We start from the raw sequence: 24,983 nt of genomic DNA, 5'->3' as shown, positions 1-24,983 counted from the left end.
TCTTAGGCCCATTCTCCTAACCTCACCAAACTTGCTAGGATCAAGAGAATAACCCATAGAAACAAGCATATTGCTCACCTCTGTGTTTGTGTGTGGGACAAGTGTGTTGTTTTCAGGAAATTTAAAGCAAGCTTGAATTCCATCACAGTTAATACAATAGTCATTACCTTTGAGCGAGAAGGCAATGGTCTTATCTTTTGAGTTGTACACTAAAATAGTCCAAATCTCCTCCATAATTTCACAGTAGATAACAGGAGATTTAAGCATTGCATAGCTCAGTTTGCAACTTCGAATGAAGTCCATCATCTTGTGATAGTCCTCAGAAGCAGCAATCTCCTTATTTACCAGTGCTACAAAGTTGTTCTTTTCATACACAAATCCTAATTGAGACATGATTTTGACTACAAGTGCCATTGTTGGGGGTTTTTGCTTTGGAGACGAAGAGTAAAATTGCTTAGAGAAAGATAAAAGTAAAATGAAAAATGAAAGAGGGCTTTTATACTTTCTCATAAATAAATAAGCAAAAATTAAAAAGTTCAATAAAGTACCTAATGAAATTTTCCCAAAATAGCAGTTTAAAAATAAAATAAACAGTAAAAATTCTAGAGGCTATCCATCAAAATATACTTACAGACTGTAAGTAAATTTGACGGATAAGAAATAGAATTAACGGCTTGATTAAAGCAATTCGACATATGAAGATTAAGCAGATATCCATCGAGAAAAGAAAAAAATACCCGAAAAAATATTTGATTTTCAACAGATAATGAAATTCAACGGATATTCATTTTCAACGGATAATGAACATCCGTCGAGATGTAAATTTGGACTTAGCCAAAATTTCATCTTAATAAGAAAAATCAAATTTGGTTCTGGCTGCATTACAAGTTGCATAGACATCAAAAGAATTTAATAATAATTAAGCATACCTAACTCACTTACCAACCTAGAAAAGGTGGACTCATCAAGTGTCTTGGTAAAGATGTCTTCAAGTTGCTTCTCACTTGAAACAAAGTGAAGTTCCACAGTACCATTCATGACATGTTCTCGAATGAAGAGGTACTTGATGTCAATGTGCTTGGTCCTTGAATGCTGCACATGATTTTCAGTAATGGCAATGGCACTTGTATTTTCACAGAAAATTGGAATCTTGTCCACATGTAGACCATTATCCAATAATTGATTTCTCATCCATAAAATATATGCACAACAACTACCAACAACAATATATTCAACCTTAGCTGTAGAAGTAGAGACTGAATTTTATTTCTTACTAAACTAGGACACTAGCTTGTTTCCTAGAAATTGACAGGTTCCCGTAGTACTTTTTCTATTAATTTTATAACCTGCATAATATGCATCTGAATAACCAATTATATCAAAACCAGAATCTCTGGGATACCAAATGCCAAGTTTTGGTGTTCTTTTGAGATATCTGAAAATCCTCTTAATAGCTACTAAATGAGATTCTCTAGGATCACCTTGAAAGCTAGCACAAAGACAAGTAGAAAACATTATATTTGGCCTACTAGTTGTTAAATATAAAAGTTAGCCAACCATGCCTCTATAGATTGAAATGTCCACAGATTTTTCAGTAGTGTTCAATTCAAGTTTAGTGGCAGTGGCCATGGGAATTTTTGCAGATGTGCAATCCATTAAGTCAAACTTCTTCAAAAGATCATAAATATATTTGGTTTGACTAATGAATATTCCATCACTAACTTGCTTAAGTTGTAAACAAAGAAAGTAAGTTAGTTCTCCCATCATGCTCATTTCATTTTTACTTTGCATCAGTTTGGCAAACATTTTGCAAAGTTTCTCATCTGCAGAGCCAAATATAATATTATCTACATAAATCTGAACAAGTATACTAGAGCCATTAACATTTCTAAAGAAAAGAGTTTTATCAACAGTACCTCGTGTGAAGTGATTTTCTAAAAGGGACTTTGACAAAGTATCATACCAGGGTCTAGATGCTTGCTTCAAACCATACAGTGCATTCAAAAGATAGTAGACATAATATGGAAAGTTGGGGTCTTCAAAACTAGGAGGCTTACTGACATAGACTTCATCCTCTAAATCTCCATTCAGGAATGCACTTTTGACATCCATTTGATAGACCTTGAAATTGGCATGAGCTGCATAGGCTAGAAAAATTATGATGGCTTTAAGTCTTACAATAGGAGCAAATATCTCATCAAATATATTCCTTCTTGTTGACAGTAGGTCTTAGTAACCAATCTAGCTTTGTTCCGAACTACTATGCCATTTTCATCCATCTTGTTTCTGAATACCCATTTGGTGTCAATTGGATTTTTGCCTTTAGGTTTGGGTACCAGACCTTATTCCTTTCAAATTAGTTTAGCTCTTCCTGCATAGCTAAAACCTAATCAGGATCCAACAAAGCTTCTTCAACCCTCTTTGGCTCTTTCTGAGACAGAAAGCTGCTCTATAGACATTCTTCTTGATTTACTTTCCTGGTTTGCACTCTTGAAGTTACATCACCAATAATTAGCTCAAATAGGTGATCTCTATTCCATTTTCTCGGTTGTGGTAGATTAGTTCTAGATGAAGAGGCCTCAAAGTTGTCTTGATGTGTGACTGAGTTTTAATTAAAAGAAACTCCCCTTGAGTTTGTGGATCTTTGACTTGATGTTGGGATTCTGTCTGTGTGTGATCCATTTTGACTTTCAACTCCTATTGATGGCTCAACGGATGTTGATCTTTGTCTTTCGACGGATGATGCAGTTTGTTATTCAACGGATGATGCACTTTGTCTCTCGACGGATTTTGAATTATATGTTTTATTTGTTGTTGACTTTTCTACATTATCCTTAGAGATTATTTCTTGATCACTTTCATCATCACTATCATCACAATTCATCTCAATATTGTCAAATTTGAGGCTTTCATGAAAACCTTCATCTTGCAGTCCTTTAATTTTCTTATCATCAAACATTACATGTACATATTCCATAACAATATTGGTTCTTAGATTGTAAACTCTGTATGTTTTCCAACTACATACCCAACAAAAATACCTTCATCTGCTTTGGCATCAAACTTTCCATGTTGTTCAGTTTGATTCCTTAGAATATATAATTTGCAGCCAAAGACATGAAGAAAGTTTAGTGTTGGCTTCTTGTTCTTGAATAATTTATAAGGAGTCATTCATTTTGATTGATTAACCAAAGAAATATTCTGAGTGTAGCATGCAGTATTTACAGCTTCTTCCCAAAAGTAAGTTCGTAACTTTGATTTTTCTAGCGTTGTCCTTGCAACTTCAATAAGAGATATGTTCTTTCTTTCCGCCACTCCATTTTATTGTGGAGTTCTTGTTGTTGAAAACTCATGGATGATTTCATTTTCTTCACAAAGCAACCTCATAACAGAATTCTTGAACTCAGTTCCATTGTAACTCCTGATCTTTCTTACTTTGAGTTTAGAATGATTGTTGACTTGCCTTATATGATTGATAATCATTTCACTAGCTTCATCTTTAGATTTAAGGAAATATGTCAGAGTGAACTTTGAAAAATCATCAAAAATCACTATCCAGATACCAAAGATTCTTTATGTTTCCCTGCACACATCAAAATAAAATTAAGTTTATTTCGGCACCCAAGTTTCCTTGGGTCCTACCTTGTTAGCCTTCTTTTAAGGTTTCTTAGTCTTGTTCTCATTTGGCTTAGATGAATGAAATTCAACCATGGCCATTAGAGTAGGGCTTTGAAAACCATTCATATTTGCAGAATTATCGTGCACAGGTTGATTAACATGAAATGGCATATTATGTGCAAACATGTTATTCCAGTATGGCATGCTAAATGGCATTTGAGGCATACTAAATGCAGCATAGTAAGGATTTTGTGCAAATGGCATATTAGCAAATTATGCATTCAAATTTTGTACAGGCATAACATTCATAGGCATTGTGGGCATGCTAGGAAATTAGGGAGGTGCAGACATGGGTGTAGGCATAGCAAGTTTGCAATTAACAGACAAATGATTAACACTGCCACACTTAACATAGATTTTTCTAGGTGCATATTTATCAAGTGTGTAGTTGTTGTGTTTGTTAATTCCTAATTTCCAATTTTTGTTGTTTTTCCTTTTAGATTTTGCCTTAACCTCAATTTCTCTAGTCTGTTATTTAGTTGCTTTATTGACAGATGTCCCACATTGACTCTTTTGTTCTCCTTGATTTGACTTGATTCTCCTGTAACAAAGTTCTTGGAAATTGATCCATATTTCTCATTGAGTTTAGATAGCTTAGCTTTAATGATAGTTTTTCTTTCACTCGACGGATGTGGTCCTTTTTCTTTCGACGGATAATCCTTTAATCATTCGATGAAAAATCTTCATTATCTGTTGAATCCACATCCGTTAAAAGTCCTTCTATCAAAACAGGATCCAATTTCTCCTTACTATTTTTCCTGGCTTCTTCACAGAAGGATTCCATGCCTTGAACTTTAGCAATTTGAGTATAAACATCTCTTGATGACTTCCAGGCTTTGATCACCTCTTTCTCTCGTTCAAGCTGCTTTCTTAAAATCTTTTCTTTCTTTAAAGATTCAGTCATTTCTTCCTTAGCAATTCTACACTCTATTTTCAGTTTCTCAAACTCAACAAATTGAGTTTCTAACACAGTATTTCTTTCACTTAAAAACAAGTTATTTTCCTTAATTTTTGTGTTTTCCTTAGTGAGAGATTTAAGTAACATGTAAGTGATTAAATTCTGTTGACATGTCATTTATGGCATCATTACACTCATCTTTAGAAAGATGTGCTAGATTAGTAGTGATTACGTGATTGCTTGAAGAACTTACTTCTGCTTCATCTGATTTGGCCATTAAGGCTAGATTGACATAGCTTATTTCTTCATCTTCATCTACCCCATAAGTTGCCCAGTCATTATCTTGATTCAAGAAAGCCCTTTCCTTTTATTTGAGCAATTCAAATTACTTCTTTTTATAATCCACAAGCTCAAACTTCTTTTTATCAGAATCAGGCTTTCTGCATTCACTAGAAAAATGACCACTCAAGCCATATTTGAAACATTTGAATTTCGATTTATCCACCATGTTTTTATTTGGCTTGGCTGCTCCAAAATTCTTTATGAATTTGAGCTTGGAAAACCTTTTTCACAGGAATGCTAGATGTTCATCTATGTCTTCCATTTCATCCTGACTAAAATGATCTTCATGCTCAGCCACTAACCCTTTTCCTTTGCCTTCACAAACTCTGGAGTTTTGTGCAGATTCCACAGCTTCAACCTTCATCTCTTTCACTCTCTCTTGATCAGCCACCAAAGCTATATATCCTCCCTTCTTTCTTCCTTTCTCTATCTGCTCATCTTATTCCATTTCAAGCTCATAAGTTTTTAGAATACCATACAGTCTCTCCAAAGTGAATTCCTTATAATCTTGAGAATTTCTAAGAAAGACAGTCATAGGCTTCCATTCTTTTGATAGAGATCTAAGGAATTTCAGGTTTGAATACTTGGTTTGATAAACTCTTTCATGCCGATTAAGTGCATTTAGTAGCTTTTGAAGTCTACTAAAGATGTCACAAAAGGATTCACTATCTTCACAATGAAAGTGCTCATACTGCTGGATTAGTAGTTGCATCTTATTATCCCTTACTTGTTCAGTTCCACCACATATTATTTAAATTATATCCCAAATGTCCTTAGCAGTTTTTTAGTTGATGACATTGTCAAACATGTCTCCATCAAGACTCATAGCCTTCTTGTCTTTGTATACTTGCTCAATTTCTTTATCTGTCCATTCTGATTGTGGCTTTAGAACACTTTTCTCATTACCTATAGCACCTTCAGCATCTGTAGCAGCTCTACGAGGAACATGAGGGCCTTTTTCAATGCAATCAACATATCTTTCATCTTGAGAGAGAAGATGCAAGTGTATTTTCACCTTCCAATGGTGATAGTTGTCTTTATCCAAAAAAGGGATCTTTACTTCAACATCCTTCCTGCTCATCTTGTTAGTTTCTTTGAACTTTAAACTCTTAGTGTGTCAAGAGCTTGCTCTGATACCAATTGTTATTCCCAAACAATCTAACAAGTAGAATTACAGAAGGGGGTTAAATGTAATTCTAGGTTTCTTTTAAATCTTTTGCAAACTTCTTACAAATATAATATAACTGTGTATGAATATGCTAAGTGCGGATTAGAAATATTCAGGTATTCAAAACCCAAAGTGAGTAAACAAAGATGTTTAACAACTTTCTGGTGGATTGTTGTTTCCACCAGAGATATATATATAAATGTAGAAGATCTATGTTATGCAAGAGTGCACACAGTTGCTTACAAGTAAATTTACAACAAAGAGAACTTAGAAATTCTTAACAGATTGTGCCTCATCTATTTTTTAGTTCTTTCGATTTATATTTTTCTACTTGCTAATCTTGGTTTACATATCACCAAGTTACATGTGAAAAAGACAAACTAATAAAACAAAATAATTCAAGTCTAATCACATGCTTCTTCATTTCTTCATCCAACATCTTTGTATTTCTTCAAGTTAGCATGGAAATGGAAATGCTTCTCGATCTTCATAATCCTGATTACAGGCTGCCACATTCCTTTTGTGTATAATCAACCCATGTGACTGTCAAGTTGCTATCAACTCCAATTTGAATTTGACATCCGTCGAGACTCTGCTGGATCATCCGTCGAAACTCTATTGAATCATCCGCCGAGACTCTATTGGATCATCCGTGTGACTTGAGTCATTCTTCGAAGATTTATAGAAACATCCGTTGAAAGTATTTCCATATCAGTTGACTCAATTTCACTTATATAAAATTACAAGGCATCTAATATTTACAATTAGCCAACCTATTTTACATATCATTCTTGCAGTCAACATTAATTAGAATATCCTAAAACTTCTAGTTCTTCAAGACATTACAATACACAGGATTGTGCTACAAAAGACTTATTAATACATAAGCTACTCTCTCAATGGATGATAAGTAATATTATCCATTGAGAGCTACAAATTTCACTTAATTAAATTTACTACGGTGTTTTGGAAAATTATCATCGAGCCTACAACATATTCCTAGCAACATACAACTTTTAAAGTTTGCTAACTATTGAAGTATAATGTTGCCAAGTTGATATGAAAATGATTGAAAATAAAATATCAATATATAGGATGATTTGGTAATGTTGGTAACTATTTTGGCTACCCTTTAACGGAGATGCTTTGGGTTGTCAAAATAGTTGTCGACCTTGCCAAATCATCGTATATATATTTTTAACGGAGGAACTTGGTTAACAAATATTTGAGGTTCACTTCCTGAATGAAGATGTACAGTGGTGATCCTTCACAGTAAAAGTCATCGGAGTATGAGGATTCTAATAAATCGGGGGCTGAGATCGCAAGGGTGTTTGGTGATGGCATAGAGATCTCTTGCATCCCATCTCTTACAATGTGCCTACTTACCTCCTTTTATAAAGGATCAAGCCCTACGTAGTACTTAGAAAACAAGAAACTAAAATGGACCTGGCTTCTCATTCTGTGGCCCAATAGCAGTTGTCAAACAAACTTCCTATTATAAATCAAATATTGATTTGCTTTTGGAGTGCCCAAGGATGTGGCCAAGTCATTAAGTCCCAAGGCTCGATCACGACATCAGAACTTCACGGATAAGGAAACTCCTCGGTCGGTGGATATCACATTCGCTACCGTTATTTTTGTCGATCGTAACCGCAGGTATTTCCATGACTTACAACAAATTCTTAAGCGCATCCTTACCCTCGATGAGGATAACCCACCAGGCTACCGGACAAATGATCCTAAATGTATACATTAAGTGTTTAATGATTGTTCCCCTATGAGAAAAACTCGCAAGACTACAAAACAACACCTTCGATATATTTTTTAGGATGACCGGCTCCCGGAGACATTTTTTGCTTTACAGGGCACGCCTTGTAAGGGGTTAAAGTCCTCCGGAGGCCGCTTCGCATGCTTAGGGTGCTCCCTAGGCATGGGAGAGCTCCTTCGGCGATCTTTCTTTGCACTTGTATATGTCTTATGTTTCATTGGCTTCTCATTTTCATTATGGGAGAAACCTCTTTGCTAATCCTTCGTAATTACTCAACTAGCATTGTGGAGCGGCCACCCCATGCGACTTTATAGCACGGGGCGCGCCCAAAAGGTCCAGGGACATTACCCTGAAGCTCGGATCATTCCATGCTTCTTCATAGCTTTATTCTTTCTCTCTTATCTTAAAACACCTTTTATGGATTCCTTCGTCAATACTTGTTCTTCATCGTCACCTTCTACAATAGCGGCCATCATGAAATCTTTATCATAACGACCATCGTAATATTTTCGTCATAGTGACCTTCATCGCTTTCTTTATTATGATTGATTTAAGCTTCTGTTATAATGACTATTGTAAAGCTTCATGCAGAAATTTATCAATTTTCATCATAACTCCTCATCATTGATAGTCATCGCAAATGGTATCCAAATAGGGCTAGCCCTGTATAGGACGTGTTAACCCTGTATAGGGTGTGCTAGTCCTGTATAGGGCACGCCCGGGGCTCCAAAGACGTGTTCTCTGTGTTGGGACAACAGGATCTCGGCCCTGCATTTTACTATATGAATTTTCTATAGAGAGTTCGAACAGAACATTAACCTTAATTGCTACGGCGCAAGCGATTCAAATCCACGTCTTCTACTGTATCCGTCTATTCTCCTTGGATGAAGTGTGGGCCTCGATCTCCCAAGGTTTACCTCTCTTGATAGTTCCGAAAATCCAAAACCCTAGTTAGCTTCTTCAGAAAAATGTTTGCCTCTCTCAAACCCGAGGATGTTATTTTCTGTGTTCTCGCACACACATGCACACACGCCTCTTTTGGCTTCAGGAGAATTAGAATATTTATAGGCTACAGTAGGGATCATGGATAATTAGATTGGGCCTCCCAATGACATTCTGGGCCAAGCCTAATGTCATTAAATATTAATTCAATCCACTAAATAATTAATATTTACACTACATTTCCTAATTCCGTAAATTAATTATTTAATTTAACTCCCATATTATTTTCTTATTAAATTGCCCATGTTTAAGTTATCGCATGTTCATTAATTAAATTAATTTCTGACAATTAATTTAATCAACATATTTTATCCTTGATCATCCACTCAACCTTATAATTGTGCAAAAACAAATCTACCTGCAGGACTAAAGCACAATTATCTTTATGAGCTTTCAAGAGGACATCATTACCAGAAACTATTCTTCAGACACGGTTTCCTTTTATAGTCAATATCTCACTTTTTATATAATGTCATTTCCCATTACATAAATTCGTAATATGAAATAAATTACATATTGTATGAATCAAGACATGTGCATTAAATACAAGTGTCAATCACTATATCCAGATTAAGAACCTAAGCAATAATAATATCGTAGAATCTTAGTTCTTCTTTATTGTCAGAATAAAAGAACTATTCTACTATTTCGATCCCATCCAATATACACAAGTATTATTCAATAGTCAAGATAAACTATTTCTAAATAATACTTCAGTCGTTCCAGTGGTTTGTCTAATACCACTTAGACTGTGAACATTTACTATATTATATAAGGAGTCTGACAATCTAATCTTCTGCTATCCCATTTGATACTAGATTTTCTACAATATATAATATACAGACATTGTGAAAACATGCATTCAAGATTTTCAAAATATTATTATATACTTTCAAATGAAGTGTTTAGTATATATCCTAACAATCTCCCACGTATACCTAAGCCATTCTTTGAGTATATCAGTGTTTATTACAATCAATCCACCACCAACTATTTAACTATATGACCAAGTGTCCGACTACTATCCCTTCCACGTGCTCTTGAAAAGCCTTAGATGGTAAGCTCTTCATGAAAGGATCTGCCCGGTTATCCTTTGATGCTATATCAGCCACAATAATATCTCCTCGCTTAACAAACTGCCGTATGAGGTGATACTTACACTCTATGTGTTTCACTGCCTTATGGGTCCGTGGCTCCTTGGTATTCGCCACTGCACCAGTATTATCACAATAAATTGTGATTTGCCGTGGAAACTCTAACGCCCGTGAAAATTTTAGGTAAGTAATTATCCTTATCACAATTAAGGAAGTAAGTACGTGAATTAAAATTAAAATTATTATTTTATTTTCATGCAAATCGCAAGTGTACGCGTCGATTAGTGGATAATGTTTTTTTATTTATCAAGAACTGCAGGATATGTTATCTCTAAAATAATGATAGTTATTTATTAAAAATATTTATTGTTAATGTGTATACCTTTTAAAATTTAAATTGAAAGAATTATTGAGCAGCGCTCAACAACATTCAAATACTACTTATTTGCGCTAATATTATTTTTAGTTGTTAAATATTTCGCGGGAATTTAAATAAATATGGATATTTATTTTTCGTGGTATGTTTTGACATTATATGAGCATTTAAATAAATTTGGGTATTTCAACTACTTTTTTTAAAAAAATTATTATTAATTCTCTTAAAAAGAAATAGTGATAATGTGTTAGCCTCGAAACCTTTATTTCTTTTAGAAAAATTATCTGAGCTTCTTAAGATATACACTATAATAAATTATTATTAAAAATTTTAATTATGATACTAGTTTGATAAAAATTTTGAATTTGTGTTATTTCAAGTATCATTTTTTTATTTTATTTTTTAAAAATAGTGCCATTTCAAAATTATTTACAACTCCTAATACTCTATCATCATTGTTAAATTGTATCTAATTCTACTAGCATTAGTAACTTAGATGGAATATAGGAATTATGTGGTAGGAATTCTATAATTAAAAGAAAAAAGAAATCCCTAGACAATTCTAGAAAGGAGTAGAGACTTTTATTAGTTATTTTAGGAAAATAATAAAAATGAAATTGCTAGCTCTATAAATCCCTAACTTTCTCCTCAATCAATCTAGTAACCAAGAATCATTCTATAGAGTTATGATCTTCTAAATTAGATTAGGCAACTTACATAAATATATCTAGTGATAGCGAGGATTCGTCTGTCCAGAAGATCCCTGGACCACCTAGAGACCCGTCAGTTGTTATTGATTTGACTGATTCTCGAATTAGAGTTTAGGCTTTTGGTTCCCCTGTCACTATGGTTTAGCCCACTGATGCCATTCAGACGTTCACTAGCTTGTCGGACTTGACTCTGATACCTTCACCTGTTATTCCAGCTACAGAGAAGATACATGTTGTTTTGACCCCTCATAAGGAGGATCATTTAGCTCCTGACTTAGAGACTCACTTCCATCCAGAGTTACCAGAGATCACCCCACTGAGTGTTGGTACACCAGTTATGCCTACTGCTGACCTGTATCATTTTGAGACTATGGTTACTGCTGATTTGGAGCATGTATCTACACAGACTATGGCACCTACTGGACTTCTTGCTTCTGAGCCCCTAGATATGGACATAGATCCACCTTCTTCAGTATTAGCACATTTTCCTTCTATGATGCCAGTATGTGACGCTGCACCCCCTGCTCCTACTATTCCTGTTACCCCTACCACTGTAGGTCTATGGGGATTGACTGAGGGTTTTTCGATACTGATTGATGGTTTGGGAGGTTATCATGTGGCTACTATTCCAGATTTTATGTATGAGGAGCTTTGACAGATGTATGATGAGGTATATGCTAGATATCGAGAGGTGTTTGCTACCCGAGATGTTTTGATGAGATTGATTGCTGAGAGACCATATGTGCCCAGACCTGAGGCAGATTCTGTTAGGAGGAGGTTTGCTCGAGAGATTATGCATCAGACCGCTACCACAGTTATTTCTAGTTTACAGACAGAATTTACTGAGATGCCATCTACCAGTTCATGAGCCATGGATAGGACTATTGTTTCCAGGATGATTGATCAGACTAGAGATGAGTTCTTACAACGGGTGGACGAGCTATTCGGTCCACATTGATATGACCCCGTAGATGTGATTTTTGCTTTTGAGGAGTGGCATATATTCATCACTTGCACATTCCTACATATTTTGTTGACCCAGTATATATTTTGATGCTGCTGACTCGAGTACAGTAGAGTCGATGACTTGGAGATGATGATGACTGGATTGCACCTTCTTTTTGTGATGCTGCAGTTCCGAGTTTCTAGATATATATATATTGACTTTTGACTTCTAGATCCTTGTATAATATGGGACTTAGTACGTATTATGCTTTCACGATCATTGTACTGCTGATATTTCGACATATGGGTTAAAATAGATATTATATATTGTTGTATCAAACTTATGATGATTATGGGATATATCTTTCATGATGCTACATTTGTTTACCTTTTCGCACGATATTATTACTGTTGTATTTTTATTTAAGTATGTCTTAATGAACTTGTCAAATTAAAGATCAACCAAAAACATTTTCTCTGAACACTACTACATCATATGTTTTCTCTGAACAACATTATGTCAAACGTTTCCTGTTGTTCACTAATAATTTCATATAAACATTTTTCGAAAATAGTTTCGAACCAAACTAAACCATTCCTTTATAAACCCTTTTGGGACAACTCAGAATTTATGCACAAAATTTTCTAAATAAATATTTTCAATTCAACTACGCAACTTTCGAAATGTCCGATTTCCGATAAAATAAATATTTTCCTATAACAATTCTGTAGTTGAAATGATTTACACCCGTGTTTTCCAAACAATGGTCGGCACTCTGAAAATAATAATAATAATAATAAATATATCTTCTTGTTTCATTCAAACCAAGTGTTTCCGAAATAACAATGATTTCAACTCATATCCCTTTTCGACCATTGGTTTTAAGCAATAAGTATCGTCAATATTTTTTTTCAAAAGGGTCTGACAAGTTTGATAAGATTCATTGAAATTTGATTGGTTCATACATTTCAACAATACTGGAATTTCATAACTATTATTAAATCCTGCTGGTCCAATTTGATTAAGCTTGATGTTTTCTTCTTAATAGTGAAAAGATGCCGCCTAGGAAAACAAAGGAAAGACCCCCAAGGAAACTCAAACTAACCCCTAAGGTGGAAGAGAGTGGAAACACTTAGCCTCAACAAGCGGATGAACAGGGTCAAAATCTAGATCTAGGATCTAATCAAAATCAGAATCCACCCCCAATTAATAATGATCCTACTGCTCTTCTACTTGCATTTCTACAATAACAAACTCAGAATCCACCTGAACCTAGAAGGCTCCGAGAAGAGCAGGCTCAGTCTACTATAACTTTTAAATCCTTCAAATCCCTGAACCCACCTGAATTCAAAGGGACGACTGATCCCATAGAAGCTAGAAATTGGCTCAGAGAGATTGAGAAAACCTTTGACATTGTGGGAGTGGAAGAAGACAAGAAAACCATCTTTGATGCGTTTATGTTAAAAGGTGAAGCTAATTAATTGGAGGGAAGCTAAGCAAGCCATCAAAGAAAACCTGGTAATTCCGTGGGAAAGATTTACTGCTTTATTTTTTGAGAAATACTTCCCAAAATATTTGGAACAACAAATGGAATTGAAGTTTTTGGAGCTAAAGCAAGGAAGCATGATATTGCGGAGTATGAGAATAAGTTTTCTGAACTCTCCAGGTTCGTACCCTACCATGTTGACACCGAAGAAAAGAGAACTAGGCATTTTCAACTAGGTTTACGATCATGGATTCAGAATCGAGTTGTAGTACTTGAGATCTCTAGCTATGCGACTTTGGTACACAAGACTTCAATTGTAGAGAGCGGAAATGATCTGTATCCCAAGGATAAGGGAGGTGTAAAGAGAAATTTTGTGAACAATGTTGGGAATTTTGGAAGAAAGTTTGATGGAAATAAGAACAAGAAACCATTTGTGAAAAGAGAGGATCGAAGGATGGATAAACCAAGGTTTGGACATCAAGATAATCGAAGAAATGAGACCAGGTTTCGATCTCCTCAAATCATGAATTTACTTCAAGGAAGACCCCCACTGCCATACTGTAAAACCTGTGGACGAAAACATAGTGGACCATGCTACCAAGAGAACGGTACTTTCTATGTATGTGGAAAGAAAGGACATTATACTAGTAATTGCAAGGAAAAAGCCATCACTTGCTACAACTAGTGGCGGAAAAGACATTATGCACGCGAATGTTGTCAAACCAGGAAGGAAAGTGAAGTACCCAGACTTATGGCACCTTCGACTTAAGACAACCACAATTCAGGCAATGCCAAGAACACCAACATCAAATCTACTGCACGCACTTTCAACATGACCTTAAAAGATGTTATCGCTGATAATGACGTCATCGCAGGTACGCTCTTAGTAAATTCTGCAAATGCGATTGTGTGTTAATTGACTATGGCGCTACTAGATCTTTTATATCTGAGAATTTTATGAATAAGTTGGGACTAGAATTAATATCGCTAGAAGAAGATATGATGGTAGAAATTTCAAATCAAGAAGTTATATCTGTTAGCCAAGTATGCCCTAATTGTAAGATAGAGATTCAAGAAAAACATTTTGTTGTGGACCTTATTCCTTTTAAATTGGGAGAATTTGACGTGATACTAGGAATGGATTGGTTGATGCGATACGATGCTCAGATTAATTATAGGTTAAAGAGAGTTAGTTTAAAAAGTCTTGATAATAAGAAAGTGATTCTTCGTGGCCAGACCCGTAAGTTTCTCACTATGTTGCAAGCTAAAATAATGCTAAGCCAACGCTGTCAAGAATATCTTGCTCATGTTATGGATATAGAAAAGTCTACTCCTAGGTTGGAAGAAATCTCAGTTGTAAAAGAATTTGAGGATATATTTCCCGAAGACCTGCCTGGATTACCCCCTAATAGAGAAATTGAATTCACAATTGATCTCGCTCCAGGAACGACACATGTTTCTAAAACTTCATATCGAATGGCCCCCATAGAGATGAAGGAGTTGGCTACACAACTAAAGGAATTTCTAGATAAAGGAGTGATTCGACCCAGTGTATCGCCGTGGGGAACACCAGTTTTATTTGTGAAGAAGAAAGATGGATCTATGAGATTATGCATAGATTATCGAGAATTGAATAAGCTCACCATCAAGTATATGTAACCTCTACCAAGGATTGACGATCTGTTCGACCAACTGAAAGGAGCTGCATGTTTTTCAAAGATTGATTTAAGATCAGTCTACCACCAGTTAAAGATTAAACCCGAGGATGTGCCATAGACGGCGTTTAGGACAAGGTATGGACACTATGAGTTCTTAGTGATTCCATTTGGATTAACGAACTTCCCTGCTACTTTCATAGATTTAATAAACCGAGTATTCAAGAAATATCTGGATAAGTTTTTAATAGTCTTCATTGATGACATTCTGATTTATTCTAAGTCTCGCGAAGAACACACATAACACCTCAGATTAGTATTGGAAACTCTAAGAAAGGAAAAGTGTTGAGTGGCATTTATGACACTTTATAATTCTACATTAAGCTTTGAATTGGTATATTTGTACTCAAGTTGTTGGTATTTTAATGTGTTTTCTAGTATTTTTGCATTTCATGCATTAATTCGGGATTCAAGTGAATTAGCATTGATTTGATACTAATATGGTGTTAGGATGGTGTCCAAGGAATGAAGCTCGGGAAACCAACTCATTTAGCAAGAAAAGAAAGCAGAATTTTATCCCGGAGGCCAGCGCGCCCGCGCTGTCATAGCGTGCGGCCGCGCCCAAACTTCAGAGACACAGTGCGCCCGCGCTGATCAAGCGCACACCCGCGCCGGGTCGGGATGTTAAAATCCTGATCTTACTTGGCTTCTAATGTGAGGACTTCTACTTTGCATGGGCTGCAATATATACCTAAATAAAAGATGGTTTTCATAGAGAGAGACGTAACGGAGCTTAAGGAGAAGACGACAAGAAGACCTATAGCACAATTCAACGAAGGCGAAGAAGATCTAGTTTATTCTTGTGAATCTTTATTCTAAGTTATAATCTTGGATGCTCATTTCTTGTTTTGTTGAACCTAATACTCTGGATTACGTACTTTATTTATTATTTGTTTATAAAGACTACATTTATTATACCACGCTTTTATAGTAACCCATATTGATGATGAGTCCTATTATGGGCTAATCATTTTCGTGCGGTTCTAGCGGATTTATTTATAAATTTATTTAGTTGATTTGTTCGATGCCTTAGTGTGTGGTGATTGTATGATAACCTAGTATTGGTTGTGCTTATTCGTCTTATGAGCGTCGCGAACTTATAAGATAGTGTGTTAATTCTTAATAAAGCGAAAGTTAATTTAAGGATTTAGAACTTGCCATGCTAGCATTGGTTTATGTGTTATTGTATGCATGATTCGTAGGTAATTTTAACCATCTTACTTTCCCTATGTAATTGCAATAGATAACTTGTGCATTAAACTGTTATGTTGTCAAATTCTATAGACATATAGGGTCTCAATATAATTGGTGTCTATTCAGCTTCTATCTCTTTAGTGGATGTCTGGTAGTATGGTATTCGTACAACAAAAGTTGGCGTTTATCAGTTTCGTGTTATATGATTAGTGTCATCACCATTGTGTGCTAAGGTTAATAACGAAAAGGCTATTGAATGAAGTACTTAATGAAGCTAGAATCCCATGTTTATGTCATATATTATTCAATTCTCTTTACTCTCCTTAGTTAATGTTCTCTAGTATAATTCTCAATAGTTAATCGTAGTATAATCAAAACCCAAGTTGTTATTCGTCGAATAATAGCCATATCATTGTTGCATAAGTGCATAAGTCACAAAGTTAAGCTAAACCAGTCTCTGTGGGAACAAATCTGATTTATATCTTATACTACTAGCGAACGCGTATAATTGCGTGAATTTTAGCGCGTGTTTAGCGACTAACAAGTTTTTGCCGCCGCTGCCCGGGACACAGTGTTAACTTTTAGTTTATGTGTTTGTCATCAGTGATCATTAAAGTTCATTGACTCGGACATTGTTACTTACCTACTCCTTTCTTTGTCGTGTTTCAGGTTCTCTAGCGAGCGTGTATGCATATGCATTCGCGGGCTCGTAAGAGAAATCTGGATCAAACCGAGGAAAAAGCTGTAGTGATTCGAAGGGAAGTTTTTTAGGATGAAGAGAAAGTAGAAGAAGAAGAAAAGAAAGTCGAGGAACCAGCTCTAGTAGTGATGGGAGATCAAGCAGAAAATCATAAGGCTCTGATGGAGTATTCTCAGCCTAAGATCGATGATATTCAGTCGAGCATCATCAGACTAGCCATCTCGGCTAACACTTTTGAGATCAAGTCGAGCACGATTCAGATGATATAGAACTCAGTTCCGTTTGGGGGTTCTCCTATAGAAGACCCCAACATGCACATCAGGGATTTCATCGAGATCTGCGACACTTTCAAGTTTATGGGGTGACTAAAGATGCTATCAAGCTACGACTCTTCCCATTCTCTCTGAGGGATAAAGCAAAGTTCTGGTTACATTCTCTACCACCAGGGTCTATCACCAAATGGGAGGATCTTGCTCAAAATTTTCTCACTAATTTCTTTCCTATGGTGAAGACTGCTGCAATCAGGAATGCTCTTACTCAGTTTGCTCAGCAAACTGGAAAATCTCTGTATGAGGCTTAGGATAGATATAAGGAGATGCTAAGAAAGTGCCCACACCATGGCATACCTGATTGGATGATTATAAACTGTTTCTATAATGGTTTGGGCGCTCAGTCTAGACCTATGCCCGATTCAGCGTCTGGTGGAGCCTTATGGGCCAAAAGCTATAATGAAGCTTATGAGTTGATTGAGTTCATGGCAGCTAATGAATACCAGAATACTACGCAAAGAATGTTGCAAGGCAAAGTAGCAGGAATTCTAGAAGTGGATATAGCTACGGCTATAGTTGCTCAACTTCAAGATTTGACGATGAAAGTGGACACTTTGGCGAAGATGGAGTTAATCAAATCACTAATGTTTGTGAGCTTTGTGCGGGGTGCATGAAACTGAGTAGTGCGTTATTTCTAGCAAATCAGCTCAATTTGTGAGCAACTTTCAGAGATCACAACAACAAGCTCCAGCCACTTATCATCCAAATAACCGTAATCATCCTAACTTCAGCTGGAGTAATAATCAAAATGCGGTGCAACAATCTTATCAGCCATACACAGCAAAGCAGTATAACCCTCCTAGTTTTCAGCAACAGCAACATGCCCCTAGGCAACAACTTCAACTTCAGCAGCTATCGCAAGCTTATAAAAATTCTGAATTGGAGGAGTTGAGGCTCATGTGCAAGAGCCAAGCTGCGTCTATCAAGACCTTGGAGAATCAGATTGGGAAAATTGCTAATGCATTACTGAATTGTCAACCTGGCACACTTTCAAGCGATACTGAAGTGCCAGGAAAGAAGGAAGCTAAGGAGCATGTTAAGGAAATTACATTGAGGTCTGGTAAGGTTGTGAATCCTAAAAAAGCTAAGACTCCAGAATCTGAAGTTGAGGCTGAAGAAGAAGAAGTGGAACCAAGGAAGACTACTGTTGAGCACACTCCTCCTGAGGGTATTACAGGGGAGAAATAGATCTATCATCCACCTCCATTTCATAAGAGGCTGCAGAAGAAAAAGTTGGATAAGCAGTTTGAGAAGTTTCTGGAGGTGTTCAAGAAACTTCACATCAACATACCTTCCGCTGAAGCTCTTGAACAAATGCCTAGTTACGCGAAGTTTATGAAAGGTATTCTCTCTAGGAAGGTGAAGCTTGATGACTTAGAGACCGTTGCTTTCACGGAGGAATGCAGTGTTGTGCTGTAACAGAAGTTGCCTCTGAAGCTTAAAGATCTTGGAAGCTTCACTATTCCAGGCACCATTAGAAAGGTGTCATTTGACAAGTGTCTATGTGACTTGGGAGCTAGCACCAATCTGATGCCCTTGTCAATCTTCAAGAAGTTAAACTTTCCTGATCCAAAGCCTACTTATATGACTTTGCAGTTGCCCGACCCTTCTATTACATATTCACGAGATATTGTGGAGGATGTCTTGGTCAAGGTGGATAAACTCATCTTCCCTGCTGATTTTGTAATTCTTGATTTTGAGGAAGATAAGAAGATTCCCATAATCTTGGGAAGACTTTTATTGGCTACTGGTCGAACCTTGATAGATGTGTAGAAGGGGGAGCTCACCATGTGTGTGATGGATTAGGACGTAACTGTTAATGTGTTCAATGGCATGAAATTCCCTACAGAAAATGAAGAGTGCTTAAAAGTGGAGTTGGTTGATTCTGTGATTACTTCAGAACTCGATCAATTGCTAAGGTCTGATGCCTTAGAGAAGGCCTTGTTGGGGAATTCTGATAGTGAAGATGATAAAGGGGATGGGCAGTTGCAATTTCTGAATGCTTCTCCCTGGAAGAGGAAGATTGATATTCCTTTTGAATCTATGGGAATGGAGGAGTTGAACAAAGCTCCTAAGCGCCTCAAGCCATCTATTGAGGAAGCACCTACTCTTGAGCATAAGCCTTTACCTAAACATTTACGGTATGTATTTTTAGGTGATGCATCTACTCTGCCTGTTATTATTGCATCTGACCTTTCAGGTAGCGCCGAGGAGAAGCTTTTGAGAATTCTTAGAGAATTCAAATCAGTAATTGGTTGGAGTATAGTAGATATCAAGGGAATCAGCCCTTCATATTGCATGCATAAAATTCTGCTAGAGGAAGGAAGTAAGCCTACTATTAAGCAATAGAGAAGGCTAAATCTAATCATGAATGAGGTCATGAAGAAGGAAATTCTTAAGTGGCTGGATGCAGGGATCATCTGTCCCATTTCTGATAGTTTATGGGTGAGCCCAGTTCAGTGTGTGCCAAAGAAAGGAGGTATCACAGTCGTTGCTAATGAGAAGAATGAGCTAATTCCTACTCGAACAGTCACGGGGTGGAGAGTTTGCATGGATTACAGAAAGCTCAATAAGGCCACCAGAAAAGATCACTTCCCTCTGCCGTTTATTGATTAGATGCTTGACATATTGGATGGGCATGAGTATTATTGTCTTTTGGATGGTTATTCTGGTTATAATCAAATTTGCATTGCTCCAAAAGATCTAGAGAAGACTACTTTCAGTTGTCCATTTGGTACTTTCGCCTTTCGAAGAGTTTCTTTTGGGTTATGTGGAGCCCCAACCATATTTTAGAGATGCATGATGGCTATGTTTTTTGATACGATTGGTCAGAATGTGGAGGTGTTCATGGATGATTTCTCTGTTTTTGGTGATTCATTTGGTGAGTGCTTGAAGAATCTAGGCGACGTTCTCAAGAGGTATGTTGAGACCAATTTGGTTCTTAATTGGGAGAAATGTCACTTTATGGTGCATTGCGACATGGCATTATTCTTGGGCACAAGGTCTCTAGTAAGGGTCTTGAGGTGGACAAAACCAAAGTGGGGGTCATCGAAAATCTTCCCCCACCAATTTTTGTTAAGGGAGTTCGCAGTTTTCTTGGTCATGCAGGCTTCTACAGGTGGTTCATCGAGGACTTCTCAAAAATTTCTAAACCTTTATGCAATCTTCTGGAGAAGGATGTCCCGTCTAAGTTTGATGACGGGGTCGTAGCTTCTTTTGAGTTCTTAAAGAAGAGTTTAATCACAACACTTGTCATAACTGCACCCGATTGTAGTGAACCTTTTGAGATGATGGGAAATGCAAGTGACTATGCAGTTGGAGCAGTTCTTGGGCAGAGAAAGAACAACATATTTCATGTAGTCTACTATACTAGTAAGACTCTTAATGGTGCTCAACTGAATTATACTACTACGGAGAAAGAACTTTTGGCTATCGTCTACGGATTCGAGAAATTTTGATCTTATCTACTTAAGGCGAAGGTGATAGTTTTCACTGATCACGCTGCCATTCGATATCTCGTCTCGAAGAAGGACTCAAATCCTAGATTGATTCGATGGGTTCTTTTACTCCAGGAGTTTGAATTAGAGATCAAGGACAGAAAAGAGACTGAAAATCAAGACGCTGATCATCTCTCACGTTTGGAGGATCCAATTGCAACTTCACTGGATAAGACATTAATAAATGAGTCTTTTCCCGATGAGTAGCTGTTTGGAGTACAAGAGAAAGAACCATGGTTTGCAGACATTGTGAACTACCTTGTGAGTAATATCATGCCTCCCGACTTATCATATGCTCAAAGGAAGAAGTTTCTGCATAAATTAAAGTGGTATATCTGGGATGAGCCATTTCTTTTTTGACAAGGAGCTGACCAAATCATCAGGAGATGTATTCCTTATAGTGAAATGGGGGGGGATCTTGCGAGATTTCCACTCAACAGCTCATGGAGGACATTATGGTGGATAAAAGATAACAGCTCGTATTCTTCAAGCAGGTTTTTTTTGCCGACTTTGTTTAAAGATACTCATCAGTTCATTTTAAAATGTGATCGATGTCAACGTTTGGGTAATATGTCCAAGAGGGATGAGATGCCTCTTAATGTGCTTCTCGAGGTTGAAGTCTTCGATGTTTGGGGAATCGACTTCATGGGGCCATTTGTCTTATCTTGTAACAATCAGTATATCTTGTTGGCAGTTGATTATGTGTCGAAATGGGTTAAATTTAAGGCGTTTCCAACAACCGATGCGAAAGTAGTGCTTAATTTTCTTCACAAGCAGATTTTCACAAGATTTGGAACTCTAAGAGTCATAATTAGTGATGAGGGGTCGCATTTTTGTAATCGCAAGTTCACTGCTATGATGCAAAGATATAAGGTGAATCATCGCATTTCCACAACTTATTATCCTCAGATGAATGGTCAAGCTGAGGTATCTAACAGAGAGATCAAGCGCATTTTAGAGAAGGTTGTGTGTCCATCGAGAAAAGATTGGTCTTTAAAGCTTGATGAAGCTGTTTGGGCGTATACAACAACATACAAGACTCCATTGGGAATGTTGCCGTTTCAGTTGGTTTATGGTAAGGAGTGTCATTTGTTGGTGGAGCTAGAGCATAAAGCGTATTGGGCTTTGAAGAAGTTGAATCTTGATTTGGATGCAGCTGGAAAGAAGAGGATGTTTCAATTGAATGAACTCGACGAGTTTCGACTTCAAGCATATGAAAACAACAAAATGTATAAGGACAAAGTCAAGCGGTGGCACAATAGGGGTCTAGTGCTCAAATCATTTATGTCAGGGCGACAAGTTCTTTTATTTAACTCTCGTCTCCGTCTTTTTCTTGGAAAGTTGAAGTCAAGGTGGTCAGGGCCGTTTGTTGTCAAAACTGTGTTTCCACATGGAGCGGTGGAGATTTTTGAGAATGATCTGGGCCAAGCATTCAAGGTAAATGGTCAGAGGTTGAAGCATTACTATGGTGACACGGAAAACTGTGAGGTGGTTAGTGTCGTTTTATTGTCCGTTTGATCTCACATTTCTACGTCAAGCTAACAACGTAAAGCAATCACTTCTTCGGAGGCAACCAAGTTTGTTGTACATTAGTAGGTAAAGGAAGCAAGAAGAAAAGAGAAAAACACAAAAAATCAGAAAAACAGAAATTTCAGGGCCAACTTCAGAAGTTGAGCGCGCCTACGCTGATCTAGCGCGCGACCGTGCTGGAACTCCAGAAATCAAGCGAACCCGCGCTGATCTAGCGCGCGACCGTGCCAATTTGGCAGAAGGTGAGCGCACTCGCACTGATCTAGTGTGCGGCCACGCCGATTTGGAAGAAGGTGAGTGCGCCCGCGCTGGTCTAGCGCGCGGCCACGCTGAGGTCCCAATTCAAAAAAAATAGCAGTTTGTGAAGAGAAAATCGGGGTTTTTAATAGAAAATCATTTTCCACCCAATTTTTAATCTTTCACATCCCAAATTTCCCTCTCCAAATTAAACCCATTATTCCCACTATTCCCATAATCAATTCCCACTTCTATTCCATATCTAATTCTCTTCTCACACCCTATACATACATACACTTATACACAAACTTCTTCACCACTTCTCAAATTCTCAAACACAATTCTCTCTCAAACACTTATCTTTTATTCGCTCTTATTCAATCCCAATGGCACCTAAGAGACAAAGAACTCAAGTCAGCAGCAGCACCACTGATTCTTCAAGTGCAGGTGGTGTGAGGCCGAGGTTTTCGAATCCCGAGGCTGAAGCGAAGTATACGAGGCTTCTTTGGAAGCCTATAACAAAGGAGCGAGGTTTTCTGCCATCAGGGAAAAATGGTAAGTTGTTGGAGATGGGCTTAGTTGCTTTTTACGAGGCACCCGCTGCTGTGCCTGTGAATATTGTTCGAGTGTTCTATGCTAATGCAAAGGCGGAGAAGAATGGTTTCACTGTGGTTAGGGGGATGATGGTGGAGTACAGTGCTGATACGATAAAGAGGGTGATTGAGAAACCCGCAAGGAAGCCCGGTCAGGACACCTGGAACGATAAGACTCCAGAGGATTTTGATTTGGATTTGAGAGTTGTTACTCTTTATGTGCCTGAGACCCATTGAAAGTTCAAGAGGGGCACGACTATTTATTCCACGTTCCCTGCTTCGAGCATGAACATGTTTACTCGTGCATGGAATGCGTTTATCTGTGCTAATATTATGCCATCTTCTCATGTGCATGATGTGACTGTGGAGTGTGCACGATCGTTGTGGGGGATTCTTCAGGGTGATTATGTTGACCTTGGGATGGTTATCTACCAGGGTATTCTGAGATTTTTTCGAGGGAGTACCACGGGTTCTATACCCTATGCGTCCATTGTGACGAAGCTGTATGTGGCAGTTGGTGTCCATTGGCCAGCACACGAGCAGCTCCAGATTCCGAGCGCTCTGATTAACATCACCACTTTGGCGAGAATGCAAGAGTGGGATGGAGGCAAGCCTGATTTGAAGGGACTTGGTTATTATTTTTACTATCTACCTGAGGGAGGCCAGCTGCTGGGGCAGCTCAGTCGAGCAGGACTACATGGAGATCTCAGTTGGGCGAGGAGGCTGGTCCATCACAACAGGAGCAGGAGAAATCAGGTATAACGACTCGTGTATATTCTTTTATTTTTATATTTAAAGTGTAATAAAGGTTTAAATAATTAAATCAAATGTGTGTAATGGTTTTGGCAGCAGTTATTGATTTTTATTTACCTATTTGTGATCTGTTGATATGTGGGATTAAATTGTGTGATTTATTACTGAGTCATACGATTTTATCTCGCTTGTAAAACTGATTTTATTGCAGTTTTAATTTCACAAATACTTGGATTGTTTCTAAAATTGGTTTTATAATTTTATAATGCTAATAATTATTTTTAGGACTTTATAAAATTGAGAAATCAATATTCTATTAATTAATTATTTTTAAATAATTTTCTGAGTATAAGTATTGGTAAAATCCATATTTAATTCAGGAAATATTAAAAAATCATGAAACTTATATTTTATTAAGTTCGTATTATTCTGAGAATTTTAAAATTATTTTAGAATTTTTCGGGATTCGTATCACTCGCGCGTCGTTTCTTTATTCGTCAAAAAGCGGGTACAAAGTGCACCTTAAAAAATATTTTAAAAAATATCGAAATTTATGTTTTTTTAAACTCCGGGATATTTATGACCTTTTGAAATTATTTTTGAAATTTTCTGAAATTACTTTTCGTACAACCAGGTTCGTTAATTTTAATTCCGGGACAAACCGAGTCATGAAACCCTTGTATACATATCCTATATTATACGTGTTGATTTTTTAAAGCAGGGGGACACATGTGTTTTGGCTGGTGCGGCAGCTGTCAAACAAAAGAATAAAACAACCCCACCCCCTTTTCTTTCACCCCTGTGCTCGGCTGTTTCTTCTTCCATCTCGGTCTCTCTCGCGTTTCTTCGCGATTTCTCTGCTCCATTTGCTCCTGCTCTTCCCTGTTCTTTTGTCCCTGTTGCTTCATAGCTCGATTGTCGCCGCCGTGAAATTATTCCGGTGAGCTTGGTGGTCCTGTTGCTTATT

At 37.1% G+C, this 24,983-nt stretch overlaps 1 non-coding gene across 1 annotated transcript; it reads right to left on the bottom strand.

Annotated features, from left to right (window-relative positions):
• Nucleotides 1-17,594: 17,594 nt before the first annotated feature.
• On the bottom strand, nucleotides 17,595-17,701 carry LOC141710300 (small nucleolar RNA R71). The gene has a single exon (XR_012570827.1). It is a non-coding gene; the product is annotated as a small nucleolar RNA R71 (small nucleolar RNA).
• Nucleotides 17,702-24,983: the final 7,282 nt, after the last annotated feature.

This window comes from Apium graveolens, chromosome 2, assembly GCF_009905375.1.
Source record: "Apium graveolens cultivar Ventura chromosome 2, ASM990537v1, whole genome shotgun sequence".
Classification (NCBI taxonomy): Eukaryota; Viridiplantae; Streptophyta; class Magnoliopsida; order Apiales; family Apiaceae; genus Apium; species Apium graveolens.
This window is presented reverse-complemented; position numbering and strand designations above follow the sequence as displayed.